The sequence below is a fragment of the Rhopalosiphum padi genome, chromosome 2 (assembly GCF_020882245.1).
Source record: "Rhopalosiphum padi isolate XX-2018 chromosome 2, ASM2088224v1, whole genome shotgun sequence".
In the NCBI taxonomy this organism is placed as follows: domain Eukaryota; kingdom Metazoa; phylum Arthropoda; class Insecta; order Hemiptera; family Aphididae; genus Rhopalosiphum; species Rhopalosiphum padi.
In genome coordinates, this window is record NC_083598.1 from 63,261,407 (window position 1) to 63,281,561 (window position 20,155).

At 30.4% G+C, this 20,155-nt stretch overlaps 1 long non-coding RNA gene across 8 annotated transcripts in view; it reads left to right on the plus strand.

Annotated features, from left to right (window-relative positions):
• The first annotated feature begins 7,872 nt into the window (after nucleotides 1-7,872).
• Nucleotides 7,873-20,155, plus strand: part of LOC132919304 (uncharacterized) — a 60,251-nt gene continuing 47,968 nt past the window's right edge. For all 8 annotated transcript variants that reach the window (XR_009660617.1, XR_009660613.1, XR_009660612.1 and 5 more), the window contains exon 1: nucleotides 7,873-8,125. This is a non-coding gene — a long non-coding RNA (uncharacterized LOC132919304). The remainder of the gene's footprint in view (nucleotides 8,126-20,155) is intronic.

The following is a 20,155-nucleotide window of genomic DNA, read 5'->3' on the forward strand; positions in this document are numbered from 1 at the left end:
TATAATTATAATTATATTTATTAATATTACTTATAAGTTATATTATAAGTAATAGATTTGGTCATTCATGGTTCACCAAAATTAATATTTGAATAAAGAAATTCTTATAGTCTATATTGTTAAACTTTACTAATTAAATATTATGTATGAATTATTTATTAATAGAAAGTACCAAAAAGTAAATTTATTGATCTAAGATTGGAGGCGTCAAGTATAGGCAATTTACTGTACACTATTGCATTACCCATCTACACACGAGTTCCTGTCTTTCGGTCTTAAAATTTTATGTTATTGAGCGAAATATTTACGTAAAATATTATTAAAAAAATTCAATCTGTTGCAAAATTAAATTTACTCGTAGATTTACTAATAATAGTATGATTATTGATTATGTCGATTTACTATGTGTAGAAAGTAGAAATACTTGCAAAAAATAATAGCAATAAAAACATAAAATTCATTTGTTTGAACAACTGAAAAACTGCATATTTTTAATAAAAACGTATATTTTTAAAATGTAGTAACTTGTTTATCTAATTCGTAGAAAAAAAGGTCCTAAATTCAAATTCTCTGAGAATTTTGAAAGAACAAAAGCCATTCATGGCATGAATCCAAGACGATTTGGGTATTTTAGAAGCTTAAGGCATTTTCTTTTCCATTTAAGAACATGTTATCTTTACCCGTGGTCTTTCCTCGGTCTGGTCAGTCACACAAAAGCTAGCCCCTCGAGTTTTTTTCCCCGCAAAACAATCATAAACCGTAATATCCCGGTTTACGGTACCATTTGATTTATGTTTATACCCGCACTATGCATATTTATGGAAGTAAATCTAAAATACCGAGTGACATACTATAATCCCCCTCGATTGTCAACATTTTGAATTTTTGGAATGCAAATCAAACAAAACTCACAAAATTGGTGTATGTTATGCATAGACAAAAGTATATTATATTCTAGTAAAAAATCAAAAAATATTTAAATAAAATCAACTAAATTAATGAACAAATATTATCTATCTATAATATTTTTTTTTGCATAGGTACTTATAGTTTTCTTCTAAATTTAACTTTTTTGTATTATATTTTGTTTTACAAATGTTTTTTATTTTTATTTTATTCAATGCTACTTTATTAACAACATTATTACAATTTAATTTACAATTTAATTATTATAATACTAAAAGTGAACAATGAAAAAATAATATTACAACAATAATCAATTTTTCATTTGGGTAAAAATATTACGAAGAATAACTATGTTATTATTTCGTAATTCCTACTTTTATTGTCCACTCATTGATGAATCAGTTACGATGAGATTCCGACACAACACATACATTTAGGGGTATAATAATGTCAAAATAAAAACGTCCGTTTTTCCCCTAAATTGTTATTGGACATCATTACACCTACGAGAGGGTGACGGCGGTAGTGTAGGTGGACTAAGCAACCCTAAGCCTCAGTGTAAAAGGGGATGACTTTTAACAGAAAACATACACACAAACATACACCTCGTGTCCGAAATGGCGTGTCGTTAACCTTAACCCGGGTGCCGGTGACCAATTAAGGGCGCGGTTACCGAAACCGATGACCCTGGTTGCCCATAAAATACGACAGACACGTAATTTAATGATCTCGGGGAAGCGACCCACCCCCTAGAATCGTCGATCGTACAACTAACGAATGATCTCCCCCAATACAAACTAACAAGTATAACAATGTTGTCGAACATACAACAGTATTTTATAAACGCACGTCGACTTGTTTACAAAAATGGTTTTTTTGAAACAACGGATCTTTGATGAAAATATTTCAAGATTTTACAGAAAAAAATATATAACTGTTTTATCAATTTTCATTTTATAACAATTTATTTACGTTTTACGCAATATTTGAATTTACATATCCTTATTATATTTAACCAATAATACATTTTTCATATAAATTAATATTCCAATAATAAACATTTATATAACATGGTAATATGCGATTAAAAAAAAAATATATATATATAAATAATCGCATGAATTACAAAAAGCCGTACCTATGCCCTATAAATTATCAGACATCAGGAGCTGCTCCAGGGGGGGGCTAGGTGTCGCTCCCACTCACCAGGTCCGTATTTCTAAAAAATTAAATATTGTTAAAAAAAAAATTATAAACAAAAAACATATACTATCGACTATCATGGACACGTACAAGTATTTTGATGACGGTATGTACATGCTATCTATATTATGTATATTATGAAGAACCTATATAATCAAAATTAATAAAAAATATACTATGATATTATTTTATTATATTTAAAAGATTAATTGCGTAGCACACATTTCTATATGGATAACGGAAATACCAAGAATAATAAGAAAAATTATTGAGCTCCCCCCCCCCAACCAACTCTGTGGAGCCGCCCCTGTCAGACATATTATTGTGTTATGCGGTAATTAATATTATAGACAAATAAAAAATAACATAATATATTTTGAATTTGATATTTTCACAGTTTTCATTGAAAATAATATGGTTGTGCAAATGTATGTACGATAGTGGGATGCATTAAATCAAATATTCATATATACTCATATAGTTAAAAATCTTTAAAAAAGCTCAGAATATCGATATACTTGCAGTAGTTCGTACTTACATAATATAATATGATAATATACTATATTACTATGAGGTATAGTATATATTATATATTATGTTATATATATATTTATACTATGATATACTATATACTATTTGAGGTATGATACAATTTCTCTTCAAAACTAATTAATAAATGATTTAAGATCCTTATGATGTCTATCTGCCTCTGAATACGGTAAATATATCTACATGGTCCCAAGTTTCTTTCTGGATATCTTAATGTGGTCTCTTCACCACGTTTCAATAAAATCATCGATATTATGTGTTATATATAGTAATAAAGGAGTATAGAACTATAAAAGTGCCTTATACATTGCTTATTTTCAGATTCTGGCGTTAAATTTGAACAAAAATACTGACCCAACTAACATTGCACGTTGTTTGTGTGATCTAAACAGCTGTACCTACGTTGTGTGTGCGTGTGTGTAATTTTTTAATACTCTCGGATGTCCGCAACTCCCATAACGATAATAATAACCGGTACAAGTTATTCAATCTTTTATCAGTTGCTTGAGCGTGTGTAATGTGCATTATTATTATTATTTTTATTGAAAAACATTGTTGCAGACGCTGTTATTGCATTTATTTCCTGCCAAACCATTAAAAAATAAAAATAAAAATAAGCATAATAAATAAATATATATATATATATGTACGTATATTATATAATAGCAATAAAAAACCGACCAACTCGGCTACCGTGGCCATTATCCATTGTTGTCCCGGAACGGATCTTATCAGTGGAGCGCACACAGGTTGATGGCGACCGCCGCCGCCGACCATGATTTGTGGCCAATCCGACCGGCCGGATGTCACGTCTAATTGCGTTTCCTATTCGTGACGTATCTACCCGACACGTATACGGCGGTATACGTACATAATAATAATAATAATAATAATAATGATAATAACATTGTTTTACACAGAGCCGTTTTTATTTATTATTATTATTATTATTAAGTACCTACTATCTTTAGGCAGCCGATCACAAAACAAAAACGAAAAAAAAACTAGAAAGGGTTTTTGTAATGTTTTTTTTCCGTTTTCGGGGTCTTGGGCACGTAGAAAACCGATTTTGAGCTCTGAAGTCAACAGTCACGAACTGCGATGGTTATCGGACGGGCGCAGGTCCCACTATGTATATATATATATATATATATAATCGCGCGCTACGTGGATTCGACAAACTCGTCATTATTCCCAGGGTTATATAGACGCGCGCGTATAAGCAGGGGTTCATCAGATAAGATACGCGCTGTATATAAGTATACGAATGTGCAAGGACGAGGGGAAGCCGAAAAAAGGGGGTAGTTTTTCTTCTTTTGTCGTCTATACTTTAATAAATGCTTGCACACTTGACAATGAAAGAAAAAATGAACATTTTTATTTTAATAATATATGCGAACGTCTATATATACATATATCTACTGTTTTTTTTTTTTTATCCATTTTACCTATATTTGTCACTAGTACACAAACACACACACATACCCGTTCGTTTGTAAAAAAAAACATGAACTCGACGCAGTTTGAATAATAATAAAATAAAACAGCACTTTCGTCTATTAAAAATTGAAATACACTTCGTAAACAAATTCCGTTACGTAACTTTAAATTATTATAATATCATGTACCTAACAACAATAGAACAGTTAAAAAAAGATAATTTTAAATATAATAAATATCATCGTATTAATAATTGGTAAGTACATATTTACTATAAATTTGTAAATGTATTTCTTAGTCATCATATATATTTTTTTCTATTGTGTTTTGTTAATCTAAAAGTATTATATACAATATACTTATACATAGACATAAATTAAGACCGTCTCTGAAAAAGCGTTTTAGTGATTATATTATATTATAAGAATCAATACTGGTTGATAATAATTTTGATTATTGTTTACGAAAAATTTCCCATAGACATTTTTGTTTGACAGTTCAACATTTCGTGTTTTTGCATATAATAAATATTTAAAACGTGACAAAATACTACGTCCGCACACGTGGCTAATCCATTTCATATAATCGTGCTTAAATAATGTTTGTATACCTACATTATACACATAAACTATTAAAATATATTTAAATGGCATATGTGTAAATGAGATGGCTATAACATTAAAACAAAAAAGTACTATAATTTTGTTCACCCTTGCAGAAAAACGATCATATTTGATGAAATACAGGGTTTTTTTTTTTTATATTATAAGCCTGCATATGGGTAGTGGGTATTTATTAAAATTAGGTAGGAAATAGGTATCTAATAAATTATATACTATACGATAGTCAGTTATTAATTTAATTAAAATATAAAAATTTAAAATAATTGTTGGAGCTAAACTTATATTTTATATTTTTTTTTATTTAATTTTAATTCGTCTACGTTGTTTTATATACATTTTCTTCCTCTCTTTTCTTTTTAATTTCACGAGGGCGTTTTCTCGATATAATAATAAAATGTAAAACGTTATATCGACGGACTACTGTTATTGAACAGATGTGGTCGACCACCACATGTGGTTGAGTGAATTTTTTCGTCCCTTTTGACAATAACGCGCTATGAAATTTGATTTTCACGACTATCGACTAAATATACATATACGTACACACACACACACACACACACATATATATATATATACATAAATATGCATCACTTAAATGTTGTATTGGCGATGCAAATACAAACGCGCACACCGATGCGTGTACATAATATAACAAAACATCATTTATTTCGATTAGCTACGGATACCCACGGGGGTGACACGTATGCACTGGTTTTTTTCTTTAATTCTCCAACACACGCTCTTGTCCGTTCCAATAATTCCGGGCAGACTTGTCATCGTCAGCGGTGGCACGAATACGCCAAGTCGCTGGCGGTGACGTGTTGATTTCACACATGTCTGAGCCCGAAAACGTCAAATCGACTTAAGGGGTTTTTTTTATATACATATATACATGTTGTTTTTTTTCGTACACATAACTCAGGGTGTGGACGGATTTCTGTCGGTATTTTAATTTTCTCCAAGAATAAGGAAAATGATAAAAAAAAATATAAAATAAAATAAATTTGACCAAGTAATAGATTATGTCAAACCGTTGGCTATATTTTAGCATACGATTATTATGATTTTGGTATTACCACACAAATACGAATATGATGTGTATAGTTCAGTACAAATTTCCATACTATATTATTCCTGACACATTTTTCAATTATATTACAGAGAGCAATATGTTTTTTCTTCCAAAATAAGGTATTTTCTATTTGACAGATTGAATTTAATCTATAAAATCGTTTTCATCCGATAAACATTTTATATTTAAACTTAAAATACGATATCGAAAATAATTTTGAAATTTGAAATAATTATAGATTTTACATAATATACTGCATTAAGCAAATACAATATTCATGGAGTTTTTAAAAACCGTAAATTAATCATCATTCATCAATAATGACCACCTCGGTGAAAATATTAGTACCAATTTTTAATATATATAATATATTATAGTTTTTATTATTGATAATCAAAATTAAATTTATTTTACACAATACAAAATAGCTGTAAGCTCATATACAGACAATGATAATGCGTGAATACGTGATGAGTACCACAATATATACGTTTAGCCTGATCCGTATAGGTATCTACATGGTGCTCGATTCTATGTGACTATGTATTTGCATAGGTTCGTGTTTCTATCTACAGATGCTATATAATCCCACGCTATATAATATTGTCGAATTAACCACTCTAGTATGTTCGAACAGTAACTTAAAACTACATTAATAATTATATGGTGATTATTATAATATTATGTGATGTACCATATGTGCGTATTATACAGACTGAATGTTTCAAAGTCGTCGTTAAAGAAGAACCATAGTTCCGAAAAAATATTATACTTATTAAAAATATTCCACAGTTAGACAATCTCAGAAATACATCTACACCTACTCGTGCATCCTATATATCGATCAACACCTATATTATATTTAATTGGACAAATTGTCATAAACGTACGTTTTTATTTCGGATGAGTTTAAGTTGTTGAAGAAAAAAACAAAGCCTTATTATACGTACATATTGGGATAGCCGTATATTACCACCATTTTGTCATTTATAGTTATAAATAATTTCTCTGTATTACGACGGTCTTATAGACAATAATATTATACTAAATTTTAGTGTATCTATTCAATTTTTTTTTTTTTTGTTACTGACAAAATATAATTTGAGTCGTAATTACCTCGTGTAATCGATGCGAATATCGCTGTTTTTATAATATACATACACGACATAACGGAATTCAATATTAATAAAAACTCCAATTAATATAATAAAAAAAGGGTCTAAAAACAGTTTGGTCTTTAATTATACGTCGAAAAATATATTCTCATTATCCGTTCTCATAAATGCAATAAGTCATAATAGGAAAACAAACGTTTGTAACTCTTCCGCGGTAAAAACGTGAAAACCAGATTTAATCCCATTTTCATATCAGTGTTTGAATTTATTGTTATCAGAATAATAAAGTATTGTTGTGGTTCGCGGCAATATAATTATTATGTACGGCTCAATATTATACATTACCGTCGTGATAATTATATACATATATTATATCATATGCTGCAGTCGTGTTCTCGGCGCGTTTAGTCGTCGGTAAAAAATGCATTATTTAAATCCACGGTTATGGGACCTGCTGCAGGTTCTGTGCCCGCGTACCTATACATCTCGAACTCGTCACACATAATCACAATATATCTTATCGTACGGGACTCGACCGACCTCGGCCGCTTATATATCGATCTCCGCCGCGTGTGCACGCCCGGCCTTATTACAATTGCTAATGCGGCGGTGGATGCATCGCCATCGCCACCTCCGCTCCGCGCCCTACCGTCGCCACTCGAACACGCGGTCCCCCGTGGCACAGTTACGGGCGGCCCATTCATACTTTCGCATATATATATATATATACACACCGACACATAATATATACATAAACGCGTAGTGCATCGCTGACGGTACAACAAATGTAAATGGTATATACGTGTATATATATATAGGTATATCATAGTCCCTTTTTAACATGCAAACGTTGTAGCCGACGTCGTCATCGTCGCCGCCGCCGCCGCCACCGCCGCCGTCGTCGTCGTTGGCACAACTTTTATGGGACTGAACCTCGTCGCGTGCCAGAGGGGTTGTCGCGCCGGTCTCGCGTGGTAGTCGTCCGGCGGTAGGACGGCGCCACGGCCGCGTCCGGCTCCGTTTCGGCGCGACCCCCGCGCGACGATGAAGAACCGGTTCACCGCAAGATAAGGGTTTAATTTCAATTATTACATTTGTTTTTTTTTCATTCCGTTCCACGACTGACCCAGGAGACGTGCAAAACGAGGGTGTTAGAAAACCGTCACAACTCGACCCGATAAATCACCACCAGATGGCACTACCGACTGTGTGTGGTAAGTATATATACTACCTACACGCATATATTATGATGTGTGTGTGTGTGTGTGTGCGTTTTTTATTTTATTTCTGCAACTCGTCAACGTTACTTTTTTAGAAAAACTTTTTTACACGTATTCGCGTCTATATGTATATACTTCCTCAAAAGAGTTTTCGAATAAGCGACCCTTTAATAGGGTTTGACTTGTCGCCGGGTCCGTGCTAGTCGGTTGCTCCCTTGGGACCATGACCCTTTCGTAAAAAAAATTTCGCTTCGTTAACATGTTTATTTCTTGCCCCGTTCACCGAGCACCGGTCGTGTCAATCCGGTTGATTTCCGTACAGAAAAACCGTATTCGTTTTGACGCCTGTCAAAAAACGCCCGTGGACCTCCCATGTGTATTGCATGCACCGCACATACCATTACCATTGGTCACGACAGACTCTTTTTTTACGTTTCCCTTTGGAAATTAAATCGTTAAGAACGGGAATGCACAAAAAAATAGAAATCAATGTGACATTTTGAAATGAAATTCGTCCAGATGTTATTCCATCATCATATAATGTGTATAATGTATATGTGTACATATAACCGCGAACTTAGCTATATTTAAAGTTAACAAGCTGTTTATATCAAAATATGTGTAAATATAGGAATAAGTAACATGACCGACTCAGTATATGAGTTCGAATTTCTTTTTCTGTCACAATAACATTTGATCAAATTATCAAAAAATCGAAATTGTAATAAAGTTTAATTATACGTTTATACGTAATATATGGAATTAAAAATTGTTTATAACGCTGATATTATACGATAAGCTATATTATAATTGGATTGAACTATATTTATAAAAAATAAATGAATCACTCATAAATGTCAATTGATTAAGAATTAAAATATTGTTCAAAAAGTATATACAATAATTTTGTCGATATATTATATTTTAGTTGTTTGACTATTAACTCATAGATTAAATTTCCATCTTTCCTATTTTAATTGTTTTTCCTGAAAACCTTTACACTCTAAAGATTACTTTGTAAACAATATGTTAATTCAATTGATCGTCATACAAGTGTAAACGAGGGCCCTCACCTTACACCCTATATATAATGCACTGCAACAGTCGTGCTTCGTGCATATTTAACGAATAACCATGTGCATTTTTAAAAGTGTTTCAAGTGTTGTGTATAAAATATATGTAAAATAATTGTCAACCCTTAAATATTTCACAAGTGTATAACTCAGTGGTTTCTAAACAACTTTTATGTGACCGTTTTTCGTAAATGAGTGTTGTATCTACTGTATAAATATATATAGTGAAAAATCAAAATCATATCGTGTTAAATATTGTTGCATAGTCTTGATCTAGTGTACTTTTTATAGTTGATCCTTTGTGGTCAACCCGTCATTTTTATATAGTCAAAATATTAATTTTTCAATTAGCAAGCAATATTTTCACTAGAATGTAACTATTAATATAATATATTTGTATCTTTCTACAAGATTAATGACATTTTAAACGATCTGCATATATTTCAAACAATGCGTATTAAATGTCATAACTATAAGTACAAATAGTGATGCAAGATATATGGTTTTTTATTTGTTTTATAAATATTATTATTTATTTTACATAATATGATACATCATAAAGACACAAAATAAATAAAACACATAATAATAATAATACTATAATACCAATACAAATTAGTTTGAAAATATTAACAAATATTATTAAGTTATTGTATAATAATATCATGACGTATAGTATTACTAATCGATATTGCCGCTATAAATGTGCACGTAATATGTAATGCGAATTTAAACATTTAAGTATTTTATAAAATTACGTGTTTGTGAATTGTTCAAAGTGGCGTAACGAGTTATACGAAGAAAGGAGAAACTATATAGGGACTTAAAAATCTAATAGTATTTTTTACTGCCAAAAGACATTTTTTTTAAATTTAAAATTCATGATCATTTACTTGTTTATTTACAGTATTTTAAATCATTAAATAATCATACACTTTACAGTGTAGAACTCAAAAATTTTCGGATATTTCAATCAAAAGCTACGCCACTAATAATTGTGAATTATAAATTAAAAATCATAATATTCTATACAATATATAATATATCTAATGATACATACGACATCATTGCAGTGCCATATTTTGAAAAATTTAAATGCACTTCAATCAATAACGATTATAATATTATATAGTTAACCTTGTTGCTAGATTATTAACACTATATTGGTAATATGATAAGTTTTTTTCAGAAATGAAATAAACAAATAAATAATAATTACTTAGATTTTGGTGACTATACATATATATATATATATAAATATAATTTAGGGAATCGTGAAATAGAACGTTGAGTGGAGGGAGAGGATAAATGGACCTATATGAACACGCGCGCAACTTGAAAATCGAGGACATAATAACATGCCATACGTTTAAGACTACGTTTGGATATGTCTCTGTAACGACTAACGATTATGAACGAACTGTAACCGTTATATAGTTATTGTCAGGCATAAACACGCTGTATACATACAAATATATATATACACACGCATGTGTATTATATCATAAATAACGGCCTGGAAGAAGAAACATATATAATATATTATGTAAAAAAAAAGTCCATATAAAATAATCCTGATTCGTGGGCAAACCGGATAATTTATAATACATAATATTATATATTTCTTCTTTGGCTGAACAGAAAAAAAAAACATTCAGACTTCTGTCATCGTGTGTCTTTTTCATTATTATTATTATTGTTTAGCTCTCAGAATGATTAACCACTCGTGTATATTATAGCAATTATAATAGACGGCAAACAAATTTCAGCGGGAGAAGTCTTTGATTCGGTCCAATTTGCACAACCCGTTGGTAAATAATGTATATAGATATTATAATATTATTTTTAGATAGTGATACCTACGCGTTAAAATTTAAATACACGAAAAATCAATTCATACACGTTTACATGTTATTCTTCTATTATCCAGTTAGTTATAAGTTATAACGCTTGATAAATAAACACCAACCATATTGATTCATCTAGTAATAACAAACGTCGGTTAATCAAATAAATAAAGCAGTGAATCGCTCAGTGTTAATTATTGCATTTTAATAAGGAGGGTGAAGTTTTTAAGAATTGCAGCACTTTAATCACGGCTAAAATAAAGAACATTGAGTTCCCTCGCAACAATAAACCCTTTTGCTTATTTATTTAATGAACACAGAAAAAAGCCAGTTAATAATATTTTGATGGGATTTTTTTGTATGTACATTTTTGAACAATAAATTATCATTTTCATAAGAAATATACCGCTAACTAAAGTATAACATTTTATTATAATTTATTTTTAACCAGAAACCTATCCAATTGTATAGGAACAATTCAAGCCTCCACATAATTCTGTTTTTTATTCTACAATAAGATGCGTATATATATAACTAAACGTGATCAAAATTATTCGTTTTGTTGCGTAACATCGGTTATAAATTTTAACTGTGTGCAGCAATATGTCGCCCTATAGGTAGTGCCTACCCACGTGTTCCACCTATTATATAAAATGTATAATATTTCCACGTTTCGGCACCACGCGTACAATTCACATCAAAAAATATCGTTCCCAAAAGGCTCGGGGATTTATGGAAATCAAACAGGAAATATCATTATTCACATGGGCGTGATATGGTGGCCGTAGTGGAAAAGGAACGCGCGCGCGATTTATTTCGGCACGTATATCGGTTGGATGTATATATGTATAGCGTGGAGATCGTATCAATAATGCAGACGCGTGGCAGCGGCTAAAAGTGGCCTCGGTAGCTGCGACTCTAGACCTACATGCAGGACAGTCGGTTGGTTGGAATTTATAATTTGGTCGGTCACATATTATAATATACTACTATGATTTCATGCGATATAATATATTAAAACAAAAATATATAATATATGCGCGTGTTCAAACGGAATACGAACGATCGCCGATGATAAATTTAATAATAATATTATATTATATTATATCGTATGCGTTATATCTACTACACTCGTACATAGATAATAGGACGATGGTCCACGGTGTGCTATACCGCCCCCGCGACGTTGTGGTTTTTGACCCGAAACAACCAAAATGCGTAACAACGACTGATTTATATCGTATCGATTTACGTTATAGTCGAAATATAGCAGCATGGATGGTATAACTTGTGACTATAATATTATGTATTATACATATTTGTTATTTTATACAGTAAATTTTCACAAATTCAAACCCTAATAATTAAAAAAACTTTACAAATTGAACTAAACCAATCTCACGAGAAAACTTTTGAAATTCGAATAAAACTTAAATAAACTTATTTAGAAGTGCAACTCAACTAATATAAGTGCACGTGAATTAAAGGTCTTAAATAAGCCTTAAAGGCTTGCGGTCTTATCAAAAAATAACAGGGAATTAGCAGAGTTCCAATATACAAGATATGGTGGACTTTTACTGAGCACATGGAGTAGACTTATGAGAGGGTTTCTAAATACGTTATTTGATAATTTATTCACATTGATGTTTTTTGAGTCATTTTGAAAAACTTTAGACAACATTTTTAACCAAGTTATAGTCAAAATGTATCTCAAAAAATACACCCATTTTTTTTTAACAAGAACGACGACTCAACAAAATATCTAGGAATGTTTCTGTGAAAAAAACTGACATGAAAAATTCACTTAACAAAAAACTTGCGCAATACTATGCAAGAATAAGCTCCTTCTATTCTTTATTACAAATCCTAACTCCAAATAAAATCAAAAATCCAAATTATTCGTTCAATATTCATATACGTTGCCTAGTCAATGGGCGTCAGCCTCTTCTATAAAAATAAATAAAATCCAAAAAAAGTTCCTTGGAAGATTTTTTAAAGCTTGGTCCGTAAAGAACAAGCAAATCATGACGATACGAAAATACCTTTCTTTAAAGTTTAAATAGAACACAATAATTCTCAAATGTTCACATCAACCTCAAAACTGCAGAAGGAACATGGTTCTCCAACTTGGAAAACATAACAAAAAACTGGTGATTAAAACGGTGTCTAACATAATACATACTATTTATTATAGTGAAAACGTAGATACAATCTAATAAAACTAACCACAATTAGAAAATCTTAATAACTAATAGTATTTTTTTTAGAAAATATTTGTATTTGTATCAATAATCGATTTGTAATCTTGTAAAAACATGCGATATACTGACACATTTTAAATAAATAAATAAAACAAAATTTGTTTATATAAATTGTAACCATTATGTCTATATTTATTTTTTTTTTATTCTTTAAAATTTAAATTTTTAAATGTGTTTACTTCATTTTAAATTACTGATAGTCTAATGTACTATAGACTAATATTACTATGTTGTATATAATAACGATACTGAAGTTAAGTTAAATGTATATTACAGCATGTGGATAATTCTATGTACCTACTGTATATTATATAAATATTACTATTTAAAAGGTGTGTTATCTGTCAAGTGTTTAACGAAACGCATTTATATTATATGAGTAGATATGTTTTGGGTATATAATATTATATTATCTAATGACGTTCCGAAACCAGGGTAAAAAATGTTGTAAGTTTACAGATAGAGAGAAAGAGAGAGAAATAAATTTAACGCATGTCTCGGTGGTGCGTATTTGGCGTGTGAAAACAGTCGAAAGTAATGCGTGGCGAGGAAACTTTACCTCTACACACACATACACCACATGTCGTAGTTACGTACATATATGATGCTCGGAGGGCTTTTAATATAATACAAGCGCATTTCGACAATGCCGCAGATTGCAGTTTGAAACTTTTGAACGCCCATTTTCACGACCCCAACACAATATCGCGGGACGAATTCGTAAGATGGGAATACTACTATGCCACCAGGCGCAAGGGTGAGAGCAAGAGGTATACCGTATACACGTGTACATATATGTATATAATAATAATAATAATAATATATATATATATACATATACAATTTATACATATACTGCTGCCGTTGCTCGAGTCAAATTGCCAGTCGTCAGTAATATATTATATCCTTGAATAAACTCGGGGATATATCTACCTACAATATAGGTAGGTACTTTGGACGAGACCGCAAATCAGACTTACACAGCCAAGCAATGCGAGTATGCGTATATTATATGGGTGTAATGATAATAATAATAATAATAATAATACTGGGACCTAATGACAACGATGACGATGTATACGACGCGTGAGGTAATACATAATATAGAGGTACATTATACATCATAGCGTGTAAATCACAATGCCATATATAATATACATATACCTTTTACACGTATAATTCTATATTATTATTATAATCTTTATTATGCGGTAATGGTTAAATATTTTAAATTCTCGAATACTTTTCGCATTTGCAGTGTGCGAAATTTATTGTTCACTACACACATGCACGGACGCGTGGCGGCGCCCGTCGGATATTTTATTGCAGCGACTATACTCTTATTATTATTTTAGAATTTTTATTCTGGGCGTGGACTTAATGTTAATTTGTAACACTCATCTGTGATACATATAATGGATAGTATAATATTAATGTTACATTGGTGAGATTATTTGTATTAACAATAATACAATTAATACGATTTGATAAAATATTTCAGCCAAAGTAAAAAACGATTGTCGGCGTGGCAATGCAGTGGAATATTTAGTAACAGTGGCGTATCTGTGAAGTGGGAAATCTGAGCCATAGCACATAGTGAAATTTAATTTTTTATTAAAACCTATGCCATGATAAATTATAAATCCTTAGCATCTTAAACAATGAAAATACATAATATTTATTATTTATTCATGTTTCATGCCATTGACCTGCAATCTAATTTTACGCCTCTATACTTAATTTCGTGAATGTGGTCTGTGTGTGATGTAGTTGGTCTTTATTTTATTTAACTGTATAACATAACGATTTATTGGTATTACGAAGTTAAGTCGCAAGTGTATTTATAATATTAACATGTGTGAGCGTACAAGTTGAATTAAAAAGTTAAATGTATTCTAATTTAATCATCTTCAAATTAATTCGACAACAATATCATCGCCTACCTTTTTTACTTACCTATATAATTATCAACTTTCGCGTCAGTGAAATATTTAATGAAACATGCTTGTTGTCTTTATAACTTTGCTCTATTTGGTGCGATTGATATGATCATGTAAAACATGTGTATAGGTACCATTACAGTATAGGTGCCACGTATATAAGTATTATAATATGTACCTAATGCAATTAATACGCATCAATCGTTTGATCGCAGTCACTTTTAAATTCAAAATTTATAATTTATAAAAGTTAATTTTAACTCAGGCAGTCACATCGACTAGGTATATCAAGTGATATCAAGAACTTGAATATCCAATACTTAATTTATGTTTTTAATTTGGCTCGTCAGTCTCAACTTATATTTTGTTCACCTACCGTGAAATCAGAGAGGGTTTAAAAAATATTATCTAATTACAAAATATGTATAAACCACTATACATTTTATGACAATAATAATAATAATAATAAAAAAATCTACATAATTAAAAAATTGAATTATACTTGCATAATCTTATGTAGTTATTGGTTAAAGTTCTAACCATTAAACAACATAATCATTTATAATACATTTATACAACTAAATTAACCTTCGGTAAATACATTTTTCCTTACAAAAATTGTTATTTAAATTAAATTCTCACTAATAGCCAATAGGTATATTATATTAAAATGTGCCTAAAAGTGTTAAATTATTAATATTATATTATCTTTGTTTAATTGTCGTGCACAAATCGATAAATTATTTTAGAACACATGTGTCTAAGCTACATGCTTTATATTAACGAATACCCATTATAAACAGAAACTAAAAAATAAATAAACATAACAAATTAAGAATTTAAATTAAAAAAAGTAATAAAATAAATAAATTTCAGGTTTCACTGGAGCCAAGTGGTAGCAGCCAGGGTGCATCTTATATAATCGCATAATATTAATTAGTCATTTCGCAGAAAATCGGGTATATACACTATACTATACGATATTAGCCGTGTGTCAATATTATATAATATATTAGTAAATTTTAGGAACTTTAAAACACGTACGTGAAAACACGTATTATATTTGGTACAAAGCTGGATGGGTAGTCACGTGGTGAAGGGTTGAAGAGAAATGACATCCCACGTAAAAAGCGCAAACGTTAAGAGATATACATACATATAAAATATATTATATATATATATAAAGAAAGTAAAGCGTTTAATATTTTAGCCGTCGACCCTAATAGACGGGCGCAAAGGGCGTGTGCCGCCTTTGTGCGTCACACTCGTCGCCGTCGTCGTTGTCATAAAAGAGGTGTAACTGTGTAAAATGGAATTCGTTACGTCACGGTAGAAAGCACACGGGGTAAAGCCCCGACGAGGCGCTTTCGCTCGATCGTGTTTTGACTAAATGGACAGCGCGGCGACGTTTGATGTGTTTATCTGATATTTTTATAACGTCCCCTTTCGTCGCGCAAAACCAACCACCATTCGGCTGGCTCCCATCGACTCCGCAGGCGCGTTATACGGGTCAGGACGAAATGATAATAATAAATCCCAAATCGGATTATATTATGTAGATGTATAAAATATAATAATATAAATCGGCGAATCGCTAAGACTGTGCAGCTAAACCGAAAAAACAACACCCACGCCCGACCGGGCGCGTGCAGTCGGTCTCGTTTTGTGTAGCCGGCGACGATTGTTATCAAAACGAATTATAACGCTGAACCGAAAATCGAAATAATAATATTATTGCCACGCGGTGCTAGAGTTTTTCTTGAAGGACTTGATTAAAATATATTACGTAATCCTCTTTCCGCCCTGCGTGTTGTGTAGTCGTTTTGTAACGTCGTCAGATGGACTGCAACATTTCAATTCTGCACTTCGCGATACCATTATATTATATAGGTACTATTTATATTATACCACGCCGTAAGTTCAGCACGTTTTTACAATAGAATACAACTACGGCGTGGTGGCGACGAAAGCTGTTTTACCAAAGCCTGTATCTCAAACAAAATCAGTTTGCGGGTACGAGGAGGTTGGATTGGTACATAAGACTATTTAGATCTGTGAGTTTTAGGTGATACATTTATAACTAATAAGTGCTAATACTTATTACATTTAACTTACCATAAAATCTATTAAAGTTTAGGTTATATTAGGATAATAGGCACTTCAAGCCATGATTTTAATCTAATATTGAATTATATCATGATTTTATATTATAAGTTTTAGTCTAAGTGTATAAGTGATGTATATCATATTTAGTATCTTCTATTATATATATTATAAACTAATTAGTCCACATTTTACATATAGATACTACGGATTAACATTTTTGGAAGAAAGATAATGTTGAAATTTGTGTTGTGTTTAGGTTATATACATATAGTCTGAATGAAAGCGATTGAATGAAACAAAGTAATAATAATAATAAATATTTTATTTTTATTCTACTAGATGAATTGGACTTATTCAAACTATTCGAATATATTCAAATAGGTACCTAATTGCTTATAATTGAATGATTATTTCTATTAGAATTAGAAAAAAAACTAAAATAAGTGCTTATTTGATAATAGGCGGGAGGGGGATTGTAGTTACGGAAAATGTCTTGGCTCCAACCAAAAAAATATTTAATACACGCTACTGCGATGTTAAGCATAGAAAATGTTTATTATTTCTAACCGCTGCACGGCGTAAGTATTATTATTATTATTATTATGATTGTAGTTGTTGTTGCTGCAGTAACACGCGAACTGTAAAACAATGTGCCACGAGTATAAATGCATTATATTTCACAAATATATAATCGAACATATACATACTATATATATATATGCGTATATGATACGCGACATTATATTATAAAATGTATTATTATTATACTATCGTGCTCGAAATCGACCCCTTAAAGGAGCTGGCGACCGTCTCCTCTGCCTCAGCCACCGCCGCAATCAACGTTATAAACCGTGTACGACGTCAACTCTTTAATACAGTGTTTGATTTACGAGGGGATAACGATCCAGTCACATTGTTCTATGTATGTATATAATATTATGTACGCGAGCTCAACGTATGCGGCAAAGCGGAAGATCAACCTTACCGAGAACAAATTGTAACATGTGGTGTATGTTGTACAATAATATATATAATATAGTATTATATTCCGATTTAAATCCCGAGTGTTTATAATATATATATATATATAATAATAATAACAATAATACATACGTCATACATACATAGAATCGCTATCACAGTTGGACGGCAGTAGGTATGCTATAATTTCGGATTAAAATAAAAACTGTATCAGAAAATAAAAATTAAATTCCAGTAAGATTAATCCCAACGCTTTATGACACTAGAAAGACAATGATTGATTTCAAGAAAAAAAATTGTTTAATAATATACGGTTTTATGCTCAGATTATAACTTGTATTTTATCATAATATTTTATGAAAATAATAATCTAAATAATTAAATGACTATTATATTTATGAATTATTATTAAAGATGTTATTGAATTATTTTTTTTATATGTATATATAATATAATCCAGTGAAATAGTTATAGAACGGAATATGGTAGATATAAGTTAAATTAATTTACATTTACTATACAATTCACTCTTGAAAAATATTAAATACATATTCGTATTAAGTATACGAGTACAGTAACAATATATAAATAATAATAATATATCTGTACAGTAAATAGTAATTAATAATTATTATGCATGTGTTAATTCACGATAATTCGAATTTTCACAGGATTTGTTTGGATTCATTTCTAAACCAATCATATTTTAAATGGCGACAATGAAGTGGACGTTTAATAATTTTAGATCTACAATAAACATACAGACAGATCATACAATAAATAAAAGCTACTTCTAACGTATTATATATTTATAATATGTATTTTGGAAGAAAATGAGTTATTACTCATTAGTGTTATTTACAAATTACACACAACAATTCTAAACTGCCGAGTGCCAAACTGCCGACAATATATATTATTATATACCTAAATTAATTCAATGTTTGAGCTTGAACAGAGATAATATAAGATTATGTATAATAAACACAATGATAAGAATATATAAATCTACATATCTAATATGTATAATATTATATTGTAAGTACTAAAAGCAATCGTCACTCTATATAAATAATATTAGTTCACTGCCTATACCGTAACAACTTAATTATATATTATTATTATATTATATGATACGAGTGATGGTTGTAAATACTATTTTATTATCGTTTCAAGACAACGGATGGTATTATTATTATAGTGAAAACCGAACTGCTTGACGAGGAAACGATATGGGATTTCGATCACGCTTCCGTGTCAAATTGAAGCGAAAGATTGACATAAAAGAGCCGTGAAACCAGCACACACATTTGGTCCGGATCTATATAGGTACCTTAGAACAAGATTCTGAAATTAGCTTTTCTAGTTTCTTGTAAAATGTAAGTTTTTATAGTTTAAAACGACTACCATTAAACTGACGGCTGTCAATTGAACGAATATATGTTCTTTATATACTTAATACAAGCAATATTATATAATTCATTGTGTTTTAGCTTATAAATTATATTTTGTGTGTATGGAATTATATACCTATTTTATCAGCGGATCGACGAAAAAATTGAAAAACTGTCATAAAGCAAATATGATTGAAATTATTTAAAAATAAAAGCCTTAAGGTAAACAATTGCAATGAATACAAAAAAACAATATATTTGGTAAATTGTGACGTTATAATAACTTATTAGGTAATCAAACTTGTAATAGCATGTAATATGCTGAAACTTTTTAATTTTAATAAATATAAAAAAAAATAACTTATTAAATATTACGTTGGAAATATAGATATATTTAATACTAAATGAGTATAATAACTGAT